This window comes from Coregonus clupeaformis, unplaced genomic scaffold, assembly GCF_020615455.1.
Source record: "Coregonus clupeaformis isolate EN_2021a unplaced genomic scaffold, ASM2061545v1 scaf0683, whole genome shotgun sequence".
NCBI classification, from domain to species: domain Eukaryota; kingdom Metazoa; phylum Chordata; class Actinopteri; order Salmoniformes; family Salmonidae; genus Coregonus; species Coregonus clupeaformis.
The window spans coordinates 230,325-243,959 of record NW_025534138.1 but is presented as its reverse complement, the minus strand read 5'-3'; the positions used below and the strand labels follow the sequence as shown (position 1 = coordinate 243,959).

At 40.9% G+C, this 13,635-nt stretch overlaps 1 pseudogene; it reads left to right on the top strand.

Annotated features, from left to right (window-relative positions):
- The first annotated feature begins 603 nt into the window (after window positions 1–603).
- The window catches only part of LOC123480953, a 71,895-nt pseudogene continuing 58,863 nt past the window's right edge, over window positions 604–13,635 (top strand).

Below are 13,635 nucleotides of genomic sequence, written 5' to 3'. Positions count from 1 at the left end.
GGATGTAGTGGCGCCCCCTGGTGGCCATGGGTAGGGGTCGGCCCCCTCCCTGGGTCAGGTCTCAGCCCTCTCTGGGCCTCTCCCTCCATATCCCTGGGGAAGGGAGCTGGCTGGATGTAGTGGCGCCCCTGGTGGCCATGGGTGAGTTTTAGGACCCCTCCGGGGGTTGGCCCCCTCACTGGGCCCTCTCCCCCCATCTCCTTGGGGCAAGGAGCTGGCTGGATGAAGTAGCGCGTCCTGATGGACACGGGTGGTGGTCGCCCCCCCCCCATGTCCGGCAGTCAGCCCTCATCCCAGGGGGTCGGCCTACCCAGTCTCTGGAACAAGACTCTAGACAGAGTCTCTGGGTTAGAGCGTTAACATCACCTGTGAATGCACACTGTAAAGGTGTAAAGAACATGTCAAAAATGACCATAACAAGCATTTGAAAAAAGCAAGTGAAAAATTAAAATTACAAGTGTTAAGACGTGTTCCTGGTAAGACGATTTGAACCTTTTGGCTTTCCATATTTTAGAGCAGCAGACGGGCGGGAACGGTTCTTGTGGGCGGCACATGAAGCACGGATAAAAAGGGGTTGCCCTGTAAAAAAAAGCCACCAACTCACTATGGTCTCGCAGTCCCCGTTCATGAGCTCGCTATGATGTGTGTATTTGGATACCATAAATATCATCAACAGAGCTTATAGCAGCAGTTTTATGAGGTTTAATATTTTTTCCCCTGTTTGGATACTGACTGGGGCATTGGATATGTGCACGCGGGATGATGAAAACCCCCTTCCTCCCCGCAGAAGTAAGATAAAATAGGGTTTCGCATACATTGGATTTACTCCTCTCATTCCATATGAAGAAGTCAAAAGTAAGTTAACATCGGAACTGCACATTTTCTTACTCACTTTCTTGTTATAGGCTGTCTTTTATTTGCATGTCTTTCTTGGATAAACGCTTATGCTGTTTGTCCTGTAAGCCTGGTGCGGTGCGCCCCTGTTGAATTGTGTGTAATAATGTACAATATTTTCGCGTGTAGGACCTAATCGTTTTCCTTTCATGAAATCACTGTAGCTTATATGGTTTGAGGTTATAGCCTTAAATGATAAACAGTGATAAACATACTGTAGGTTCATGCCAGTACATGTACAGTATTTTGATGTGCCATGCGATATGCCTATTGGTTTGTGGGTACAGACAAATGAAAGTGTAATACAGGCTATTGGTTTTGGCACACTGTATACAGTGCATTAGGAAAGTATTCAGACCCATTGACTTTTTCCACATTTTGTTACGTTACAGCCTTATTCTAAAATTTATTAAATCCTCACCAATCTACACACAATACCCCATAATGACAAAGTGATTTTTTTTAAATATAATTTTTAGCAAATGTATTAAAAATAAACAGCACTACCTTATTTACATAAGTATTCAGACCCTTTGCTATTAGACTCGAAATTGAGCTCAGGTGCATCCTGTTTCCATTGATCATCCTTGAGATGTTTCTGCATCTTGATTGGAGTCCATCTCTGGTAAATTCAATTGATTTGGAAAGGCACACACCTGTCTATATAAGGTCCCACAGTTGACAGTGCATGTCAGAGAAAAGATCAAGCCATGAGGCTGAAGGAATTGTTCGTAGGGTACCAAAATATTTCTGCAGCATTGAAGGTCCCCAAGAACACAGTGGCCTCGTCATTATTAAATGGAATAAGTTTTGAACCACCAAGACTCTTCCTAGAGCTGGTCGCCCGGCCAAACTGAGCAATTGGGGAAGAAGGGCCTTGGTCAGGGAGGTGACCAAGAACCCGATGGTCACTCTGACAGAGCTCCAGAGTTCCTCTGTGGAGATGGGAGAACCTTCCAGAAGGACAACCATCTCTGCAGCACTACACCAATGAGGCCTTTATGGTAGAGTGGCCAGACGGAAGCCACTCCTCAGTAAAAGGCACATGACAGCCCGCTTGGAGTTTACCAAAAGGCACCTAAAGGACTCTCAGACCATGAGAAACAAGATTCTCTGGTCAGATGAAACCAAGATTGAACTCTTTGGCCAGGCTTGAACCCGATCAAACATCTCTGGAGAGACTTGAAAATAGCTGTGCAGCGACGCTCCCCATCCAACCTGACAGAGCTTGAGAGGATCTGCAGAGAAAAATGGGAGAAACTCCCCAAATACAGGTGTGCCAAGCTTGTAGTGTCATACCCAAGAAGACTCAAGGCTGTAATCCCTGCCAAATGTGCTTCAACAAAGTACTGAGTAAAAGGTCTGAATACTTATGTAAATGTCATATTTCAGTTTTTGTAATATACATTTGCTAAAATTTCTAAACCTGTTTTTGCTTTGTCATTATGGGGTATTGTGTGTAGATTGATAGAGAAAAAAACAATTTTATTCATTTTAAAATAAGGCTGTAAAGTAACACATTTTGGAAAAAGTCAAGGGGTCTGAATACCTTCTGAATTATGTTTACGTAATTTTTACAGCAATGATGGGGAAAATCATTGTGTATTTGCTTCAGTAGCCTACACAGCCTCTCAACATATCGTTTTTGAATAGCCTATCAATATTCAGGTCATTTATTTATGTAGGCCTACAGTGGGGTCTGAAATGATTGACACCATTGATAGAGATAAACAATAATGACTATATAAAATAAATAATTCAAATACTGAGCTATATTGTATGCTCAAAAATTGGGAAATTATATTATTTTATACCAATACAATTGCTCCAAAGATAGAGATTTAGTTTAACAAATAATACAATTTCTTCTCAAAGGTAGGGGTCAAAAATTATTGATACCCCTAAAGATAAGTTATAAATAAAGTTTAGTATTTTGTCCCCTATTCTTAGCACACAATGACTACATCAAACTTGTGACTATACAGACTTGTTGGATGCATTTGCAGTTAATTTTGGTTGCGTTTCAGATAATTTTGTCCTCAATAAAAATTAATGGTAAATAATGTATTGTGTCATTTTGGAGTCACTTTTATTAGAATTAAGAATATAATATGTTTCTAAACACTTCTACATTAGTGAAAATAAATCTCATTCTCAATTGTATTAGTATAAAATAATATGATTTACCCTTTTTTATTTAAAGTATAGCTCAGTATTGAATTATTAATTTTATACAGTCATTATTGCTAATCTTTATCAATGGTGTCAATAATTTCAGACCCCACTGGGTGTAGGGCTATGTATTACATAGGTAACGTGCAATGTATGTATTATGTTGTGTGTGATGTACAGTGTCTACTTTTCTAATTTCAACAGTAAAACACGAGTAAAATACGTGTTTTAAAGCATTAATGCTGTAGATTGCACTGCTTTATGGGTAAAATGCTGGAAAATACTGTTATTAACTATAATTACTCGAACACACTGTATTTCTTTACAGTAATAGTTTATGCCTACTGCAGATTAAAATGATCAGTTTCAGGTGCCACCTCATGCTGTCGGGTGAGACACATGAAGCTCAGACTATTTTAGTAAATGTCTTCTTGAAGCGGCTGTGGTGGAAGAATATTTTCAGCAGCTGCTGGGTAGGTACCTTGACTTGTTAATAAGTATCTTTATTGAATTGAAATACTGCATGTTTTCTTAGCTAAGCAAGCTAGCTAGCTAGCTCAAGTTGACACATGCCATTTTGGTCTGCTCTAAATTGCTCATAAATATATTGCTGTGCGACCTAGAAAAGCATCACCTAGATAATAATTGACCGGTATGTTTTCACCATTACTACAGAGAAATGACTTGTTTCTAGCAGTTTTTGGGGGGGGCTTGACGGGCCACATTTTGCACATAAACCGTGGGCTGTACTCGCAAGCCTCTAAGCCGACGCGAATGACCAGTGCACCGGTGTGTATCGAGGTGCCTGCCGACCTAAGGTGTAGCCCATCATAGTGTCGCCAGTGGTAGCTAGTAACATGGATATTTTTTTATTCTCCTTCCCATGATTATATTTCAAGTAGGATGGCAGCCTAGACAAGAAATAACTAACATTGGTAGCCATCTAGATATGTCACTGGGATATACAGTGGCTTGAGAAAGGATTCACCCCCCTTGGCATTTTTCCTATTTTGTTGCCTTACAACCTGGAATTAAATTTTGGGGGGTTTGTATCATTTGATTTACACAACATGCCTACCACTTTGAAGATGCAAAATATATTTATCTGTGAAACAAACAACAAATAAGACAAAACAACTGAACTTGAGCGTGCATAACTATTTTTTTTTTTCTTTAAGCAATGGCTTTTTTCTGACCACTCTTCCATAAAGCCCAGCTCTGTGGCGTGTACGGCTTAAAGTGGTCCTGTGGACAGATACTCCAATCTCCGCTGTGGAGCTTTGCAGCTCCTTCAGGGTTATCTTTGGTCTCTTTGTTGCCTTTCTGATTAATGCCCTCCTTGCCTGGTCCGTGAGTTTTGGTGGGTGGCCCTCTCTTGGCAGGTTTGTTGTGGTGCCATATTCTTTCCCTTTTTGAAATAATGGATTTAGTGGTGGTCCATGGGATGTTCAAAGTTTCGGATATTTTTTTATAACCCAACCCTGATCTGTACTTCTCCATAACTTTGTCCCTGACCTGTTTGGAGAGCTCCTTGGTCTTCATGGTGCCGCTTGCTTGGTGGTGCCCCTTGCTTAGGGGTGTTGCAGACTCTGGGGCCTTTCAGAACAGGTGTATATATATTGAGATCATGTGACAAATCATGTGACACTTAGATTGCACACAGGTGGACTTTATTTAACTAATTGTGTGACTTCTGAAGGTAATTGGTTACACCAGATCTTATTTAGGGGCTTCATAGCAAAGGGGGGTGAATACATGTGCACCACTTTTCCGTTATTTATTTTTTAGAATTTTTTGAAATAAGTAATTTTTTTAATTTCACTTCACCAATTTGGACTATTTTGTGTATGTCCATTACATGAAATCCAAATAAAAATCAATTTAAATTACAGGTTGTAATGCAACAAAATAGGAAAAACGCCAAGGGGGATGAATACTTTTGCAAGGCACTGTAGTCTCCTAGTCAATCAGGAGAGCATAAACGGCCACAACTCCGGGACAGTATCCTCCTCAACCCTGTGTGATTCGGTTCACTCGGCTCTCAGCTGTGCGACAAATATCATAGTTTTGCAGGCCAGGAGTGTCTGTATACCCTCTCCCCGCTAACCATTGGTTTAATTTAAACAACATAATTCCATGTAATGTTACAGTATTAGGAAACCTGTTCACTTTATCAGTAGTATGCAATCATTTGGTGGAACAGAAAAGAAAGGAAAATCTGGTAAACTAATTTGTGGTATTGTGTAGGCTACATAAATGTTTTATTAGTTAGCAGGGGTTTGAAGTAGATGTATCTAGTTGTCTTATTTGTATTTGTTCAATGACGCCATTGATTTCATTAACCATATTGGACATATGCTGTAGGTTCGACTCAACCCATGTTCCTCATGGGTGTTCTGTCTCTCATTATATTCTTTCTTTTTCTATGCTTGTCCTAATTAAGGGTGAGAAGAACTAACAAATCAGAACTGAGGAGGATTGTTACAGAGCCCCATGAGGAACACCTGATGCTGTGCTGACTTCTCTCCTGGATGCTCTTCTGCCCAAACTGTCCCGTTGTGTGTTTCACCGCCTCTGAACCCCCTTACCCCGAATAGTTGATCCTGATCACAGATCTAGGATTGTACCCAATCCCAATTTTAACTCAATCTCCCTTTCTCTCTTTGTCACTCTCTCCCCCACACAGGCACACAATATAGTTTTTCGATTAGTGATGATCTTATTTGGTTACATATGTGTTAACTGTTCTAACTTCTATTGTCAATTATGTTGTTAATTTGTTGTTAATGTTACCAATATGAATAAATGTATTTTATGTGCAAATGTATTGTTTTGCTTAGTTTTAGATTTCAGGGAGAATTTCACTGTAAATGTACAGCATTATCCTGGCACCAGAGTTGCAGCAGCTTGCATGTGAGTGGGTGTGTAGAGTCAGTATAAATGTATGAGTGCGCAAATGATGGAGTGAGTGTTTGTGTGTGAAGGGCCCTATGCGTGTGCATAGAGACAGTGCAAATACTTAAAAGGTCAAAGATACAAGGTAGACTCGGTCCATGTAGCTATTTTGTTAGCTATTTATCAGTCGTATTGCTTCGGGATAGAAGCTGTTCAAGAACCTGTTGGTGTCAGACTTGATGCACCGGTACCTCTTGCCGTGCGGCAGCAGGGAAAATAGTCTATAGCTTGGGTGGTTGGGGTATTTGACGATTTTCCTGGCCTTCTTTTCACAGCGCCTGATATAGAGGTCCTGGATGGCAGGGAGCTCGGCCCCAGTGATGTACTGGGCTGTCCGCACAACCCTCTGTAGCACCATGTGATCGAGGGCGGTGCTATTGCCATACCAATCAGTGATGCAGCCAGTCAATATGCTCTCAATGGTACAGCTGTAGAACCTTTCCACGATTTGAGGGCTCATACCAAACTTTTTCAACCTTCTGAGGGGGAAGAGGCACTGTCGCGCCTTCTTCACGACTGCGTGTGTGTTTGGACCATTTTAAGTCTTTAGTGATTTGGACACCGAGGAACATGAAGCTGTCTACCTGCTCCACTGCCGCCCCGTCAATGTGGATGGGGGCATGCTCTCCCCCCACCCCCGTTTCCTGTAGTCCACGATCAGCTCCTTGATCTTGCTGACATTGAGGGAGAGGTTGTTGCTCCGGCACCAGACTGTCAGGTCACTGACCTCCTCCCTGTAGGTTAACTCATTGTCACCAGTGATCAGGCCTACCACCGTCGTGTCTTCAGCGATCTTGATAATGGTGTTGGAGTCGTGCGTGGCCACACAGTCGTGGGTGAACAGGGAGTACAGGAGGGGACTAAGCACACACCCCTGTGGGGCCCCTGTATTAAGGGTCAGCGTGGTGGAGGTGATGTTGCCTACCCTCACCACCTGGGGTCGGCCCGTCAAAGTCCAGGATCCAGTTGCAGAGGGAGGTGTTCAGACCCAGAGTCCTTATCCTATCCTATTTTTCCTTGTATCCAGACTTGGGAAATGAGCCTAACTGAAATCAGGTGTTTCTCACTTTAACCATAGCCTACAGTGTGGACTTAACTGTAGCCTCATTTTTCTTTGAGTCAGTACAGCTTTTCTCTGATTCAGTTAGTATAATTGAACTTCTCACATCTAGACTAGCCTTCCTGTTTCTTATGCACACAGCAACTTCAGCACAGCAACTGAGAAATACATTATGCACACTATCTGTGAAACTTTACACCCTTTGGTAGGCCTATGATGTATCCAGTGTTCTCAATAACTTGCCTGGTTAAATTAAAGTATTATATAAATCCTGATAATTCATAGTAACGCAAATGTTCTGCCTGTTCCCTGATGTCGTGTGGAAGCCCTTATTGGCAATGTCCATGCTAAAACGGGTTATATCCATCTAGAGTACTCTATCTATCGCTATGGTTTGGAACAAAACTTTATTGACTCCAATGAGCCACTCATAGTTTTGACAGATGTATGGTACCTCACAGAATACAGGAAACATTCCCCTCTTTCATTTCCCTCTTGCTTGTTTTTTATCAAGTCAACTACAGTAATAATAACTTCTTTAACCTCAACTGTATCGGTGTTGCGTATACGGGATGGTTGAGCTAACGTGCGCTAATGTGGTTAGCATGACTGTTGTAAGTAACAGCAAACTTTCAGGACATAGACATGTCTTACATGGGCAGAAAGCTTAAATTCTTGTTAATCTAACTGCACTGTCCAATTTACAGTAGCTATTACAGTGAAAAAAATACCATGCTATTGTTTGAGAAGAGTGCACAACAACAGAAAATGTATCACGGCAACTGGTTTGATACAGTCACCTCTGAAGGTAAATAATGTCCTTACATTCAGTAATCATGCTCTGATTTGTCATCCTAAGGGTCCCAGACATCAAATTTAGCATAGTTTTGTTTGATAAAATCAATTTTTATATTCAAATGTAGGAACTTGGTTCTACAGTTTGAACCCCTGCTGTCTCTGGCTCCACACCCACCCTGCCCGGCCATCTAGATGTGTGAAAGTTAGTATATAAGCTAATGATCCATTATGTATGACATTCCTGGGAGTGTGTAAACTTACATTTTGTGTTACCATATCATTTTTGTATGTTATGTACTTGAAAATGTATCAATTGACCAATTCGGCACATTTGGGCAGACTTGATACAAAATAGTCCAGTATTGCAATGCTTCCCTGGATCAATCTGAAACTTTGCACGCACACTGCTACCAAAATCTAGTGGCCTTTCTCTTGCGTTTCAAAGATGATGGAGAAGGAAAAAAAATGCATGTTTTTTTTATTTGTATTATCTTTTACCAGATCGTAGAGCATGGCGCTTGTAACGCCAGAGTAGTGGGTTCGATCCCCAGGACCACCCATACGTAAAAATGTATGCACACATGACTGTAAGTCGCTTTGGATAAAAGTGTCTGCTAAATGGCATATTATATTATTATTTTAATTTCACATTTCCACAAACTTCAAAGTGTTTCCGTTCAAATGGTATCAAGAATATGCATATCCTTGCTTCAGGTCCTGAGCTACAGGCAGTTAGATTTGGGTATGTCATTTTAGGCGAAAATTGAAAAAAAGTGTCAGATCCTTGAGGTTAAAACATTTCCCCATTGCGCAATAGTCTGCAGCTGCTGCCGAAAAATAAATATATAGCTATAAAAGGATAATACGATACAGGATGTGTGCAATGTTTGGCCATCAAGAAAATAATGTGTGTGGTGAGGTGCGTAACTTTGAGCGTTTCTGAAGAGCAAAGCACATCGACAGATATAGGCTACACATACTGTACCTTCTAGGTTGTTTTTATGTCTGCTATGAATCATATCCATGACCTCCTTCCTCAAAGGTCCCCAATGCCTCAGTAGTCAAGGTTTCATAGACCAAAATAAGGCCGGGTATAACAGTTTACTTTCTTTAATACTCTTAACCCCCATTCACAGTCTTGACGGCAGACCGGGGGGCTCCCAGGTCTCCTTAAAAGTTAGGGTCACACGCTGACAGCCCTGTTCGTATCTCTGCTTTACGACGTGCCCCTTGTGGAGAGCCAAGCACATTTAGGAAGAGTTAGTGGTCCAGCGGAGGGGGTCAACGAGGCTATGAATTGAGAGAGAGTTACGGGACACAACCCTTTTCCCCTCAGATATACGACCTTTTGGTCGGGTAGTGATTGCGGAAGATGACACTACCCCCATACTGTAATTAGGTCAACCTTCATGGGGATGCTTTTTTGGGGGTCAATGTCATAATTTACCAGGCAACAACTCAGAGGGCTAAGCGTCTGGAAAGTGTTAGGGGCAAGCCACAAAACGAGGCCTGTGTGAATGAAAGTGGTCAAACTAGACAGTCCAGTTGATCTTTGCATGATTGCCAGTAAAATGGAATGCTGCTGAGGCTCGAGTCAGTGTCTGCATCCCAAATGACACCATATTCCCCATAGGGGAAAAGTAGTGCACTATAAAGGGATAGGGTGCCATGTCTCCTGAGGTCTAGACTCCACATGCCTGAGAATGCTAGTCAAATGGATCAGACTGGATGATCTGTAAGCAGCTCAGGTATGCTAAATCAACCTGTCCCTGCTGAGACTAACAGCATTATTGTCAGTCATGACTTTTGACCATACATTCAACCCACATACAATACAATACACTGGTATAAGAGAGGCTTATCATGCTCGAGGAACTCTTCAACCAGACTTGAAATACTTGTAAAGCACCAGCACTGAGTGAAATATTTGTTGTCCCTTTGGCCTAAAGCAAAACAAAAGCCTGACTGACCAGCAGCATGTTTGTAGGAGGGATGAGGCAAACGGTATGGCAAATAAGTCTGGCAGCCCAACTGATTGGCAAACGTACTGCAAATTAAGAAATCATGTGACTAAACTAAATAAAAATAAACTATACTATGAAACAAAAATAAATGATATAAAGAATGATAGTTAAAAGCTTTGGAGCACCTTAAATGAAATTTTTGGAAAAAAGGCAAACTCGGCTCCATCATTCATTGAATCAGATGGCTCATTCATCACAAAACCCACTGATATTGCCAACTACTTTAATGACTTCTTCATTGGCAAGATAAGCAAACTTAGGTATGACATGCCAGCAACAAAATGCTGACACTACACATCCAAGTATATCTGACCAAATTATGAAAGACAAGAATTGTACTTTTGAATTCCGTAAAGTCCGTTTGGAAGAGGTGAAACAATGATTGTTGTCTATCAATAATGACAAGCCACCGGGGTCTGACAATCTGGATGGAGAATTACTGAGGATAATAGCGGACGATATTGCAACTCCTATTTGCCACATCTTCAATTTAGGACCACTTTAAGCAATGGATTTTTTCTGGCCACTCCTCCATAAAGCCCAGTTCTGTGGAGTGTACGGCTTAAAGTGGTCCTATGGACAGATACTCCAATCTCCGCTGTGGAGCTTTGCAGCTCCTTCAGGGTTATCTTTGGTCTCTTTGTTGCCTCTGATTAATGCCCTCCTTGACTGGTCCATGAGTTTTGGTGGGCGGCCCTCTCTTGGCAGGTTTGTTGTGGTGCCATATTCTTTCAATTTTTTAATAATGTTCAAAGTTTGGGATAATTTTCTATAACCCAACCCTGATCTGTACTTCTCCACAACTTAGTCCCTGACCTATTTGGAGAGCTCCTTGGTCTTCATGGTGCCACTTGCTTGGTGGTGCCCCTTGATTAGTGGTGTTGCAGACTCTGGGACAGAACAGGTGTATATACTCTGGGACAGATCATGTGACACTTAGATTGCACACAGGTGGACTTTATTTAACTAATTATGTGACTTCTGAAGGTAATTGGTTTCACCAGATCTTATTTAGGGGCTTCGTAGCAAAGGGGGTGAATACATATGCACGCACCACTTTTCCGTTATTTATTTTTTAGACTTTTTTTGAAACAAGTTATTTTTTTCATTTCACTTCACCAATTTGGACTATTTTGTGTATATCAATTACATGAAATCCAAATAAAAATTCATTTAAATTACAGGTTGTAATGCAACAAAATAGGAAAAACGCCAAGGGGGGATGAATACTTTTGCAAGGAACTGTACAGTATCTCTTTGGCTGATCATATTAGTCTGTATCCGGACCTTTCCACATCTGTCTGGATTTCTCAATGGGGGCTTACAGTATGGGTCGTTCCATGTCATTTCAGCAAGCCATGACACCCACCATCTCAGATTGTTCTGAAATCATTTCTGTAGTTAGAAACAGATAAGATTAGCATTCCTGCAACATTATTTTTTTGAAATATAATTTGATCTCTGAGATATTAAGTTAATTGATTGCACCCAAATTGGCCATTTTAATTTATAGGATTAATAAAATATCCAATGAATATAGTACCTAACATCCGATGTGGACCAAACTTTTTTCTAACAATGAGTAAGACATGGTCAAAAAGCCAACCATGGACCCCCCACACCCCACGCCAAATCCACCTCAAAAACGAGTAGACAGTATCAGTAGTCTATGTCTGACAAGAAGTATGGAGCTGTGGCTCGGAGTATTGTTTCTTCATCCTTTGTAATGTATTCTCAGTGGATTTGGTGATGTGTTTATCCCCTGTTCAGGGATATTAAAGAAGTTGTTAGGTTTATGTCCTATCCAACAGGTTCTGACCACGAGATGGTGCTGTTCCTGCTAGTAGGTGCTTTTTTTGTAAAGGGATAGTTCACCCAAATTGTAAAACGACCTATTGGTTGCCTTACCCTGTAAGCTGTTTATGGACAAGGAATGACAGCAAACCATGCTTTGGTTTTGTTTACCTGGCCACTGTTTCAAATGCTAACTTTTTAGCATTTGTGGCACAAATCCAATGCAAGTCAATGGTACAGTGCCTATAGAAAGTCTACACTCCCCCTTGGATTTATTCACATTTTATTGTGTTACAAAGTGGGATTAAAATTGATTTAATTGTTTTTTTGTCAACGATCTACACAAAATACTCTGTAATGTTAAAGTGGAAGATATATATATTTTTTAATAATGAAAAATATAACACTAATATACCGTACCTTGATTAGATAAGTATTCACCCCCTGAGTCAATAAGGCCCGAGGGTTGTGGTATATGGACAATATACCACGGCTAAGGGCTGTTCTTACGCATGACGCAACGCGGAGTGCCTGGATAGAGCCCTTAGCCGTGGTATATTGGCCATATACCACATACCCACGAGGTGCCTTGTTGCTATTATAAACTAGTTACCAACATAATTAGAGCAGTAAAAATATATGTTTTGTCATATCCGTGGTATACTGCCTGATATACCATGGCTTTCAGCCAATCAGCATTCAGGCTCGAACCACGCAGTTTATAATACATGTTAGAAACACCTTTGGCAGCGATTACAGCTGTGAGTCTTCTTGGGTAAATCTCATAAGAGCTTTGCGCATCTTATTCCTTTCAAAAGTATTCAAGCTCTGTCAAGGTGTTGGGGATCATGGCTAGACAGCAATTTTCAAGTCTTGCCATAGATTTTCCAGCAGATTTGTCAAAACTGTAACTTGGCCACTCAGGAACATTCACTGTCTTCTTGGTAAGCAACTCCAGTGTAGATGTTGCTTTGTGTTGTAGGTTATTGTCCTGCTGAAAGGTGAATTCCTCTCCCAGTGTCTGGTGCAAAGCAGACTGAAGCAGGTTTTCCTCTAGAATTTTGCCTGTGCTTAGCTCCATCCCATATTTTTTCATCCTAAAAAACTCCCAAGTCTTTTCCAATGTCAAGCATGCCCGTACCATGATGCAGCCACCACCATGCTTGAAAATAAGGAGGCAGTTACTCAGTGATGTATTGTGTTGGATTTGCTCCAATATAAATATTTTAGTAAAATAAAACTGCAGTATATACTATAGTAATTAATGCAGTGTTTTTGCGGATTGTAGTATACTGTAGTATTTACTGTTGTGTTTTGGCAGACATCACTGTAGTATTTACTAGAGTGGTTTTGTTTTATTTTCTTTGACATAGAAGTGGAGGCTTTCTCCTTCAGGAAACCTACTGCAAAAATACTAAAAGAGCACATTTTTTTATAAGCTGTAGGTAGGACTGGGGTCTGACCAGATAGTTATTTTCTATAACCCGTAGGGAACACAATATATTGTCTATACTTCGCATGTAGGTTTCTCACTTATGGGTGGCACAAATTGTAATATGGGGGAGGGGAATTTGCAGGGTATTTGTAATTATATACTCTCGTGAATGTCCCAGCCCCCTCATTATCTCAACCAATCATGGCTAGGCAAGATTCAGTATTTTCTCCATGGCTAAACAGCTTCGTGATTTCCAGTGAAGTAGTAATGTGTGTCTTCCACCCCATTTGGCTGCCTGTCAATGTATTTGTATTTATTTGTATTTATTAGGGATCCCCATTAGTGGCTGCCAAGGCAGCAGCTACTCTTCCTGGTGTCCAAACATATTCAAGCACTTACATTACATATAAAACAAAAGATAAAACAGTACATCATATAACATTATTACACCACTACATATCTACAATTGAAAATGTTTAATACCACCATACAACAGTATCACA